A 12,482-nucleotide genomic window follows, 5' to 3' on the forward strand; every position below is an offset into this window, starting at 1 on the left:
AGGAAGAGAATGATGGTGGTCATGGCCGTGATGAGGGGCCACATTCCATGGACCAAGCATTATGCCAGGCACTTGCCGTAGTAGATTCCTAGAACTTCTAATGGCCTTATGAAGAAAATAGGATTGCCCTTATTTTAAATACAAGGGAACTGGAGTCTCAGAGGAACTCATACTACAAGACAAGTATGAGGCGGCCTGGGACTCTTTCAGAGGAGGGGTCGCTCTCTTCTTCCTACCACACTCCCCCCAGACCCATCTGGAACACTAATGCTCGATTACTCTGGACTCACTTCTGCCTTGCGACAATGGAAGCTCATGTCATCTTTCACATGTGGATTTCAGCAATTGCAGAAATGCTGGCTGCTTTAGAAATTTACTTATTAATGACTCAACCAGGCATAAGAATTCTGAATCACGCCCATAACCCCAATCATCTCTTTTTTGCCCCTTCCTCCAGGGTACATAAGAATTGTGACTGCAGTAATTCTCCCATAATTATTCAATAACCTTAACATAAGAGGAAAATGTCAGTCAAACGTGTTCTCTTCACATTACACGCCTGTCTGAGTTATCTCAACCTAGCCTATCCACCCTGCATTCTCTAGGGCATTAGGGGGACAGTCATCTAGGGGAGAGGGTTGCCTGGCTGATTGACATGGGGTTTGTGTGCAGAAAGTGACAGAGGCTTTTGAGTGGAATTATTGAAGTCAGCTTGCTTCGCTGATGAAGAATCTGAATGAAAATTGCCTTTAAAGGATTCTAAAAAGGAAGGGATAACAATAGATCAAAGCCAGCCCCAAAAAGAGAGAACACTTTATTTATAGCTTCCACATTAATTCAAAACAATCTGATGAGCAGAGATTTGCCCATGCACGCACTTTCCACAAAAACAAATGCCTCTCAGGTTGCTTTTATTCTAATATAATATCGGTGCCCAAGGCGAAAAACATTCTGTACTTCAGTCAGCAGAGCCTGTCCAAATTTACAATTAAATAGAACTGACACAGCTGATCATACTGAAGCTTGTTCCCTTTTCAGCTGGGGCCTTTCTTTTGGAAGCTTAGATATTATGTTGGCAATGTCCCAAACTGATGGAGCTTACTGTACCATTTTCCTCGCAGGCACCGGAACACTGTGTGCACTTAGAGCAGTGGGTCTCCACTCCTCAGGGGACACTGGGAAATGTCTGGAGACATTTTTGATTGTCATTACTGTGGAAGGGGTTGCTGCTGGCATCTAGTGGGTAGGAGTCAGAGATGCTGCTAACCATCCTACAAGGTATAGGCTAGTGCCCCACAAAGGAATTATCTGGCCCAAAATGTCAATAATACTGAGACCGAGAAATCCTGAGTTAGGAGATGGCTGGTTGGGAGGCCCTCCAGGGTTGGGGGGATTGAAGAGGCTCTCCTCCCTGAAGCTGTAGAGTATGTTTTCTTGAGAGGAGCTTCTGCTCAGAATTCCACGTGGGAAGATGGTACAGTAAGCCCAAGAGGGAAATCAGAGTGGTGCACAGAACCCAAAGAACAGGAAGCATATATTTGATTGAAGATTAAAGAACCAAATTTGTAGAACCATGGAGTTGTGTGAAGAAAGGGAGGTTGGGTAGGTCTGAGCAGCGTTTGGCAGTAGGTCCTCTTGTCTCTCTCTCAATGTCATTGTCTAGTGCAATGTGGAATGTAGGAGACATATCTTTTGGGAGCCCTAGTAAGGAGGCAGTAGTTTTTATGATATTTTCATTATTTATTTTTCTAATGTATCATAATGTCTTGAGTAGGGGTCTCAAACGGGCGACGCACAGGTGAAGCAAGCACACAAGTTAATCGTGCATTCTGCCAAGATGATATTTAAGAAACGAAGGAAGGGAGGAAAGTGGAAAAGAAGGGAGGAAGGGAAGGGAGAGGAAAGGAAGGGAGGGGAGAGCAGGAAGGGAAGGGGTAGGGAAGGAGAAAGGGAAAGGAAGAGAAGGGAAAGGAAAGGAAGGGAGGGAGGAGTGTAGAAAGAAAGGAAGGAAGGAAGGAAGAGAGAGAAGAAGATTGTTTGAATGCCTGTAGGCAGGACACATGCATTTAGTTCCACAAACCCCGCCCCTCCCTATTGTTATACCTGGCCTCAGTCACACATTTATTTATTTATTTATTTAGATTTTATTTATTTATTTGACAGATAGAGATCACAAGTAGACAGAGAGGCAGGCAGAGAGAGAGGAGGAAGCAGGCTCCCCGCTGAGCAGAGAGCCGGAGATAGGGGGACTCAATCCCAGAACCCTGGGATCATGACCTGAGCCGAAGGCAGAGAGGCTCTAACCCACTGAGCCTCCCAGGCACCAGTCACACATTTACATTTCTCGCCTGGCAGCATAAGAATTTGACTTCAACACTCCTTTGGTCTAAGATTTCATCATTATCTCCCAGATGTGTAGCACTGGAAGATTCTAAAACCATGCTGCAAATTGGTCTGTCCACAGCTGCCCTGGATTCCATCAACTACACAAAGAGAAAGATTGGCATTCAGATGGCTTTTCATGAGAGGTTTGGGAAGCCATCCCACTGCTTTATGGCCACACTTTATTTAATTAAGGGATCATCAAAGGAATACTAGAGGTGGGAAAAACAAGCGTCATGTAGCCCAGTGGGAGCTTCCGATCCTAATTACCTGGGGAGCGTCTGGAGAACACCCATACCCCGGCCCCACCTCCAGACATTCTGATTTAATTGGTGAGGAGACAGCCTGGACATCTGTATTTTTTTTAAAGATTTTATTTATTTATTTGACAAAGAGAGAGGGATCATATTAAGTAGGCAAAGAGGCAGGCAGAGGGAGAGGGAGAAGCAGGCTCCCCACTGAGCAGAGAGCTCCATGTGGGGTTCAATCCCAGGACCCTGAGATCATGACCTGAGCCAAAGGCAGAGGCTTAACCCCCTGAGTCACGCAGGTGTCCCCGGGCATCTGTATTTTTAAAAAGTTCCCAGATGATCCCAGTTGCGGTGAGGTTGAGAACCACCCATCTCGTCTGTCTTCCTCATTCTCAGAAAAGGAAAATGAAAGTCAGAGAGGCATAAAGTTTGCTTTAAAACCTATTTGCAAAATATGCATATTTCTACCCCTTTCACATTCTCTCTCCCATCAAGACTAAATATGCAGGGGAAAAAGTAAGCGGGAAACCCAAAAACTGTGCACTGGGACGGTTTTCAGCCATCGTTGGCAGAAGGACCAGCTAGCAGTTTCTAGCGGAAGCAGGCTCTCTTGAGTTCACAGCTGAATAGATGGCCTGTGGGTCCTCTGGTTCCCAGAGACATCCTCTAGCTATAGTGGCTGGTTGCATTGCTACCTTCACTTGAGGAAAAACTTCATCTACCTGCTTTATTTAACTCCAGTATTTTCCAGGCTTTGAACGTCAGACATATCTGCACTGTCCAGGGCACGGATCAGGCTGCATTTTGGAAAGATGTGGAGATGTCTATTCTTATGGAGAAAATAAAATTCAATCCATCATCAGAGTGATGTAGTAGGGAAGGAAATATAGCCAAATCCCCTTTGAACAATGTGATGGCCCAGTGATATGTGATGGCAGAGACAGTGAGTGACATTCATAGTGGGGGTGTAAACAGCAGCCCAGGGCAGTGCTGGGCCCACTTGTGAGAGGTAGTAGAGGAATCAGGCCTTCCGGGTCCACATCCCAGCTTCACCAACTGCACATGAGGCAGACTCGGGCAAATGCTCACTTCTGCAAATAAAGATCATAAAAACCCAACCCTACAAAGTCACTCTTCTTCCAAACATTTCATGATACTCCAAAGAAGGTGGAAGAGGGTGGCTGGCCCGTAGGAGTAATGTCCTATTGTTGTGTGTCCCCAAGCTACCAGGCGCTCGGTATGTCTTCTCTCATTTCTTCTCCTAGTGACCCACGTGTGAGGTTGACAAAAATTGAGAATCAGAGAGATTAGGAACTTCCCCCAGAACCACATAGGTAGAAGGAGCAGGGCTTGGGGCACCTGGGTAGCTCAGTCAGTTAACCATCTGCCTTCAGCTCAGGTCATGATCTCAGGGTCCTGGGATCAAGCCCCACATCGGGCTCCTTGCTCAGAGGGAGCCTGCTTCCCCCTCTCCCACTGCCCTGCTTGTGTTCCCTCTCTCACTGTCTCTCTCTGTGTCAAATAAATAAATAAATTAAATATTAAAAAAAAAAAAGCAGAGCTAGAATTTAAAGCCAGTGTTCTTTTAACTGTAGATGAACACGCTTACCTGTATGCCTTGTATTGTTTTATGGTTTTGATTGCATTTAGAAAGTGGGTTTCAGTATTATTGAGAGGTCTGGACTTGATAAAATCCAATCCAGAAATAGATTCATTCTGCTCCCACACTGTCCTCAGACACATACTCTGGATCTTCATTCCCATCCTTGGCAACATTTCGGGGAGATCACATGGCTATTCTAACCTCTTCCTAGTTACTTGTAGTTATGCTTGATATTAAAAAAAAAATCACAATTTAATCTCTAGCTCAGTTCAGTACTTTTTCCTACCCCATCGCTTCCAAGCCCCCGTCCTGCTGTCAGCTCTCTTCCCTACTCTCCTCAGGTCAGACTCCGCAAAGTGGGAGGGGGTGTGCTCTTTTCATCCTACTTGCTCATTTGCTTCTCTTTTTGTCATTTGCTCTTTCTCCCCTCCTCCCACACACCCCTCGCTGCTTCTGCTCTCCCCAGGATGTGCTCAAGGAGAAAAATGAGAAATTAAAATCTAAAAATGGTTTACATGATCCGTGTTATCCTATCTGACATCTGCGCCCTCTTGTCTGGCAGACACCCAAATGCTGGCATCGCTTCTCTTGGGAGTGATGGTGGGTTCTTTGGCAGCACGGCTAGGTCGGAGGAATCACTAGGAAGACTCAACAGACTCAGCATATAGTAGTACTCTTAGCGATAATTTATTACAGCGGAAGTATACAGAACAAGATTGGCAAAGGGAAAAGACACATGGAGCTAAGACAGGCAAACTGGGGGTGAGTTTCCAAAGGTCCTTGCCGGTGGAGTCACACAGGACATGCTTAATTCTCCAACAAGGAGTTGCGACAACGAGCTCACTGGACAACATGTGCCCAGAGTATGTACTGGGGGCTGATCCGTAGGTCCCTCTCCCTGGTCCATAGCAAAATTCCAGACTCCCAGAAGGAAAGCAGGTGTTTGGCATCAACCGTGCTGTTTACACAATCAGTGTAGGCCTGGAGAGCCAGACTGTCATCACTCCTGGGAATGGGGGGGACGCTCTGCGTTCCCAGACACCAGCCAATGCCAGACAGGGCCAACTTCACAAGCCGCACTTTCATCAGAGGATGGTTGGGTCTGCTGTGCCCATTCCTCATCCCTTCCCAGGTGCTTTCACGCTGTGACCCCTCTCTCACCACCTCTCAGGATATGCTACAGCTCTACCTCTCAAGCAGCTGCCAGCCACAGGAGACCAGCCTCTTCCTGCTGGGAAGTAGCAGCCCAGGCAGCCTGTCTCTTACCCACGGACACTCATATGACATCTTTGCCTATGAACTCAGAAGTTCCAGGCCTTTCCTGCTGCAGCATCTGGCTCTGCGGGCCACTCCCAAAACACCCCCCAACCAGAGTGAGCCAGGCACCTTATTCTGTCCCGCCCAACTCTTGGGAGGATTGTCATGTCCTCCCAAGAATTTGTCCACTACTCTGGTCCCTTGTTGATCCTCAGGACTGCCGAGTTCCCTCTCTTGGCCTGAGAGGAGAGACCCCTCCTCCCCTACACTGGCAACAGTGTTCTGCAAAGAAATCTCTCCTGGAGGAATCTTTAGGCTGCTCTGATCCAGAGAGTAGAGCTGGGGAAAGGCTAAAAGGCTCAGGAAGGTATCTGGCCCCTTCTCAGCTTCTCTGTTGATGTGCCCAGCACCAATTTTAGCATTTGTGGTCTTTGCTCTTATTGTTCTGGGCTTTGGGCTTCTGTCAACATTCTGAGAAATGGAAGTCCCAGTTATCATCATATCCTTTGTCTCCTATTTCTGTATTCTCCATTCCATTCCCACTTGCACGGCTCTGGTTCAGGCTTGATCACCTCCCGGCTTACCTGGACATGTCTAGGGTTCCATTTCTCCCCCTTACATTCAGTCCTCTGTGCCGTTTCCAGAGTTATCTTTCTTTCTTCCTTTTTTAATATTTTATTTATTTATTTGACAGAGATCACAAGTAGGCAGAGAGTCAGGCAGAGAGAAAGAGGAGAAAGCAGGCTCCCCGTGGAGCAGAGAGCCCGATGTGGGCCTCGATCCCAGGACCCTGGGATCATGACCTGAGCTGAAGGCAGAGGCTTTAACCCACTGAGCCACCCAGGTGCCCCCAGAGTTATCTTTCTAATATGATTTGATCTCATCCTTCGCCCACGTATTCTTTACTGGCTGTCTGGAGCCCACTGCCTGTCCACACCGCTCAGCATGGTGCCCACAATCCCTCCCGTGCCATTCTAGGTCCTCACGTGCCGTTCTAGGTCCACTTCTAGCCATTCCAAAACTCCTTGTTTCCTGGGTGTGGAGCCCTTCTGCACCTTTGCTCATGCTCTGCCCTTCGCATGTGTGCATGGGGAGCTTCTGCTCACTCCTCAGTGGCCCCAGAGAGAATGCTGTGTCACCTTCACTATGCTTTCTGAGCAATTTGTGCTCCTCAGCTCCACCATTTACTAGCTGTTTGACATCGGACAGAAATACTTAACCACTCTGTGCCTCAGCGTTCTCACTGGTACAATGAGAAAGATGATATCACCTACCTCGCTGGGGAGTTTGGAGGACTACATTTAAATAAATTAATACCATAAAGCATTGAGAACTATGCTGGCATTGGTCACACTCTACAACACTTGTTATACAAATAAATGCCTCAACTTCACATGTTTCCGAAGACCCACGTCCCCGCCTTCGAGCTTTGTGAGGGCAAGGAGTCTTCCTTATCTGTCTTTGCCCGGCCAGGGTAAGCATACCTAGAAGGTGCTCACTATATAGCTGGATTGAAATATTATGGATTTAATAATATGATGTCTGAGATTTTCCTTAAAAATAATATAGGAGACAGAGAAGTGAATGGAGGAAGAACTAGAATAAGATTGGATAATTGTTGAAAGTGGTTGATAAATTCATTGGGCTATTTTATTTTGATACATGTTAGAAATTTTCCATGTTACAAAGTTAATTAGCAAAAAGGAGGAAAACAGTCTGTTGAAGGAATCAGCGAATTAAAGATAATATTCTCCATTCCCTTAATTCCTCTATTTCTGTATTTCCTTTTTAAAATCTAGCTTCAAGCTCTGGTTTTGGAAGGAAGGAGGAAAGTGGGAGGACAGAGTAGTCAGGAATCTTTGGTTTCCTGTGTAAGGAATGCTCTTTTCTTCCTTCCCTCTTGGAGCCAAAAATTGCACTGCCACATATGTTTGGAAATTTTCTTTCTTTATGCAACAGGTTGCTATCTTCCTTGAAATGAGATAGCTGTCATTGTTGAGTCACTTATGGAACTTGTGGTGGGAATTTGTGGGTTTTTCCTTTGTTCATCTTTGCTCAGAGTTACCAGCTGTCTGGGAGACCCTAGTCTGACAACTGATAAAGTCATTTCAAAAGCCACCTATTTCCTGATTTGCATTTTTTTCTTTTATTTTCCTTTTCTTGCTGTCTGCTGAAGATGTGTGCTCTGGAAGGGGCAGTTTGGTCAGGCTGTAATCTGTCCCCAGTGTTGGCAGTGGGCCGGCAGGTCTGGCCGCAGGAGATCCCGGGTACTTCCTACTGTCCATCAAACACGGGAAAGGACCACTTCACATGTCCCGGTGGTGCAGGATGTTGTCCAATTCCTCTGTGGCTGTGTAAGTAAGGGGCTTTCTTTGCTCACTTGGAAAATAAGTATGAACTACCGCACACCCATAGAGGGAGCGTTTAGCGGGGAGGGAGGTGAGTTCCTGGAGCCCTTACAAGTCCAGAACTGCTCTAAATGCTCCGCATTCTTTCTCTCATTTCTTCCTCACGGCTGTCAGGTAGGCAGATCTCATCCCTAAACTGTAGCTGAGGCCTGCAACCCAGAGAAATGCAGTAACCTTCCTTTCTTCCAAATCAGGAATCTGGGCTTAGAACCTGGGTCTGATGTCCGTGCTTGAGTCCTTTCTGTGGTGACACTCACTGCTTTCCACAGATCTCTAATAGCCAAAGGGAGCACAGGGGCTCTCTCCAGCGTCATGCGACAAGGGAGGAAGGTAGAGCATATGGGGCTGTGTGTCTCCCAGCTTGATTTAACCACACCAGCTTTATTTTAATGACTTCCTTTTACATAGCAATAATTGCTAATATTTGGTGTGTAGCTGGAAGTGCCAGGCACTGCAATTAGCTGTTAACGTGCATAATGTCATTTAGAGCTTGTGACAGCCCTAGCAAATGAATGCAATTACAATCCCTTATTTATTCACAAGGAAACTGAGGCACACAGAAGACGAGAAACTTGCGAAAGGCCACACAGCTAGTCTGGCCAGGAATTACCACTGTGCAGTCTAAATTGAGAGCTCAGGGCACCTGATCCCTAATTTAATTTAAAGAAAGAGTTGTTTCCAGTATCCCCTGCTGCCTCTCTCAGCAGACTTCCTCTTCCCTCACTCGCCCCATCCTTCCTCCCATTTATTCTGTACCAAGCAGGCTCTGGGAGGAAGAAATTGAGCTGAATAAAACAAAGCTCTTACCTGAGGAGGATCTCAGGGTTTGGAAGAGAGAATCACAGATGGAAAGCAGAATGCAAAAGTAGAGCCAGACTACCCAGGCTCAGAAGAGAAAGAACACTTCACGTTCTGGCAAACAAAGTGTTAAAGACCTCCTGAGACCACCCCTGTGGGCAGGTCTGAGATCTGCCCACTGAGCTTCTAATTCATAGTCCAGTTTCTTTCCTGTCTCCCCAGAGGTGTGGTGGAGTGGCAGCTCCCTGAGTTCTCAGGGTGACCTTGACAGAGGAAACTGCAAGGGCTGTGGGCCACTCCTACTCACCCATTCCACTGCTCATTCCCTGTTTTGGATTTTCGCTGGGTTTGCGCTGAAGCAGCTGCATTTTCTCCCTATGTTTTTAAATGACGTGGTCCTCAGAATGCTGGTGGGTACTTCTGTCTCCCATTCATCTGCATAAATGCCACTACCTGTCACCCCATGTTATTCTGTTTAGGGCAGTTGTGCAGCTAATGGAGGCTTGTGTCCTTGTGTAAATGACTTGTTTTATTTTGTTTTGAATTAGAGCTTCCAGATATTTCTTCTCTCTGCCTCTCCCTCTCTCATCTTCTCTGTCTTCAATGCCCATGTATGCACCTAGATATCTTTCCCAACAAGAGAAAACTTCTTAGCAATAATGAAGGTAGCAAGGATCACTGAGCTCTCCCAATCCCAATCTGTAACTTGCTTAGGAAGCACTCCTCTCCTCTTGCACTGTGACCAGATCAGCCGCTTACTTAAGCACTAGAGAGTAGCTGTCACCCCCACACACATACCCCGCTCCCCAGGCAGATGGAGTCCCCCAAGAGGAGAAGGCCCCAGGGGATTCCCAAGCTCTGGGCAGGAGTTTGAGAGCAGCCCCGCCACACCACAACCCAGGACTCTGTTTTGCGGCCTTGGATTTGCTTTGCTATATTAGCCACCTGCTCTCAGCACTATCTATGCCTTCTGGTCTTGTCCTCTGCAGGTGTCATGACTTCCCGAGCCGCTTCTCACTTGGCACTGCAGAAGCAGTCCCCTCTCTAAAGTAAGGGGGTTCTGGAGGACTTTTGCTGACCTGAGCCTGAGGTCACGGAAGAATTTGCTGATCCTGGAGCCACTGGCCTGGGGCTCTATATTCACCTCGCTGTCACCTCTTTGCCCCCAGACCCAACCCCTGGCTCAGCCTTTGCCAACCCCTCCTCAGCCCTCTGGGTGTCCCCAGACACCTTGCACACCAGAGGGATAGCCACTCTGCTCTCCATGACACCTCCTTTCTTGGAGAAGAAACAAATTAGTTTTGTCTTCCCAAATCTAAGTCTTCCTGAGAGAGACATGGCCAAGTCAGAATGAACCCTGCACCCTCTCTCCCTCTGTTAACAGACGACCCGACCTATGGGAGAGCTGGGTTCTGTCACGATCATCCTTCACCCAGCTGCTGGCCCGGCTCCCAGTCGCTAGGTGAGCCAAAGCCTTCTCTGAAATGGGGCAGTGCCTCTAAGGAAGGTGGGGCAGGGCATCTTTTAGATGGTGTTAAACTTTTGTTAGTCCTGGGTGGACTCCCATGGAGGCCTGTTGTACTGAAAATAGCTCTGACTTGTTTACTTCCCAACAGTCTCTGTTTTCAGCCAGAGAGCAGGTATCCAGTTACCAAAGGCAGTCACTGGTGGCAGCCAGCTCACCTTCCAGAGTAGAACAAGGGGAACAGAACTTATCTTGCAGCATCAAAGACTCAGGCTTTGTTTATTGAGATAATAAGCTGCTCTGGGAAGGGACTGAGTCATTTGTTTACCTGACTTTCTCCTCTGAATCCAGAATAGTGCCTGCGCTTAGGGGATGCCCAGGAAATGTCTTTTGAATGGGCTAATGCATAAACATCTGGTGCTTCCAGCGTTGTTAGTTTTAATAAATACTATCTTGTGGCATCCTGTGATGATGAACTAAAAGAACCTGACAGTGTTCTTAGGTAGCTACCTCGCTTCCCATCTTATTTATAAGGAATCTACAAAAAGGAAAGTAACTGGCTCAAGGGAACAAAGCTTGTAAATGGCAGAGGCAGGATCTGAACTCAGGTCTGTTCATTTCCATACCTGGGAGAATTTGGTGCATCACCGACGTCCTGCAAATAGCTGTGGAAGCACGCTTACTCTGCCTGGTAGACTGAGAACACGCTTCACGGAGAAAATACTACGTGGTCTGTGAGCTGAGTATTGAGATGGTTCTGCCATGTGGGGAACGACAGGGGAGCATTCAATTCAGTGCTGCCCTTGTGTGTGGTGGCTGTGTGCAGGGAACAGGTTCCAGGTCAGGCAGGTAAGAGGCTAGGGGGTGATGCACTCAGGGAGGTTAGCTAGAGTCAGAGTATAGATGAGGCAGGATTCTGTCCAACTTGGACAGCTTCCAGAGAATTCCATAATAACCTGGCTACATGACTATAACATGCATTTATCTTTGCAGAATTTGGCAGTGGAGAAAATCTTCTGGGGAACAGTTTCACCAGAAGGCAGAACTCTCTTCTTTGTCACTTGGGCAGCCGATGTGTGACCTCTAGCAGTGTACATTCCAGAAGATAGTACTAGTTAAATTCCCTTAAGAAATTTCTTCAAGCAATCGACGCCTTGAGGTCTTTAGTCTTTCTGCTTATAAAAGTTCTGCCTTTGATGTCCTCATTGTTTCTGGCAGTTGAGTGGTCTGTGTAAGTTAATGTCCCTTTCCTCAACTCTGCAGATAGAGGACACCACAAAAGAACCCTTAGGGATGTGCGGTCACAAACTTGACATGTCTAGCACCAGATTCGCATTTATGCGTGCTGGTCAATAGTGAGACAATGGCTATGTTGCAGGGGCTGTCCCCTGTGCCTACTGCCTTGTCATCCAAATAGATCTGTGTGGCTCTTTGGGATTCTCGGCCTCGCTGCCCATCTTCAAACCAGCTGGCCAGAGTGGGAGGCGGATATCTTGCTATGAAATAGAGCTTTACTTTGCCAGAACATGTGTCCCTAATGTATTAAAGATAGCTTAGAAATCCTCTAAGCCTGGAGGTGCCTGGGGGCACCTGAGTGGCTCAGTCAGTTAAGCATCCAACTCTTGATTTTGGCTCAGGTCACGAGCTCAGGGGCTTGAGATGGAGACCCACATCGGGCTCCGCCTCAGTGCGGAGTCTGCTTGTCCTTCTCCCTCTGCTCTTCCTCCCCATCCCCCCCACTTGTGTGCGTGTGCTCTCTCTCTCTCTCTTTCTCTCTCTCTCTTAAATAGATAGATAGACAAAATCTTTTTAAAAATCCTCTAAGCCTAACCCCCACTTCACAGAGGAAACTAACCGAGGCTCGAGAGGTATAGTGACTTGCTCAGGTTCACACAGTAGCCCTGCCTTGTCTTATGCGGTCACCACTCACTTCACGCACCCATGAAGCACTTGACATGGGGCCCGTCTGCCGGCAGTGTGCTGCCGATGTAAATCCACAGAGGATTTCATTGACTCGGTATGAACATAAATATCTCATTGATACCTTTTATATTGACTACATGTGGAAATGAAAATATTTTGGATACATTTGGTTAAAGCAAATGTATCATCAAAACCAGTATCACCTGTTTCTGTTTTGCTATGTTTGTGTGGCTATTATAAAATATAAAATAACATATGTGGCTTGCATCGTGTTTCCACTGGACAGCATTCCTCTAAAGCTTAGAGGGGACACAGGCCTCCTGACTTTGATGCTAACCGGCAGCAGGGCGGGGCTTACTGGCGGGATCAGGGAGAAGCCAGAGGCAAGGACACCA

Source organism: Enhydra lutris, unplaced genomic scaffold (genome assembly GCF_002288905.1).
Source record: "Enhydra lutris kenyoni isolate GAN:26980312 unplaced genomic scaffold, ASM228890v2 scaffoldscaffold14, whole genome shotgun sequence".
Lineage (NCBI taxonomy): Eukaryota > Metazoa > Chordata > Mammalia > Carnivora > Mustelidae > Enhydra > Enhydra lutris.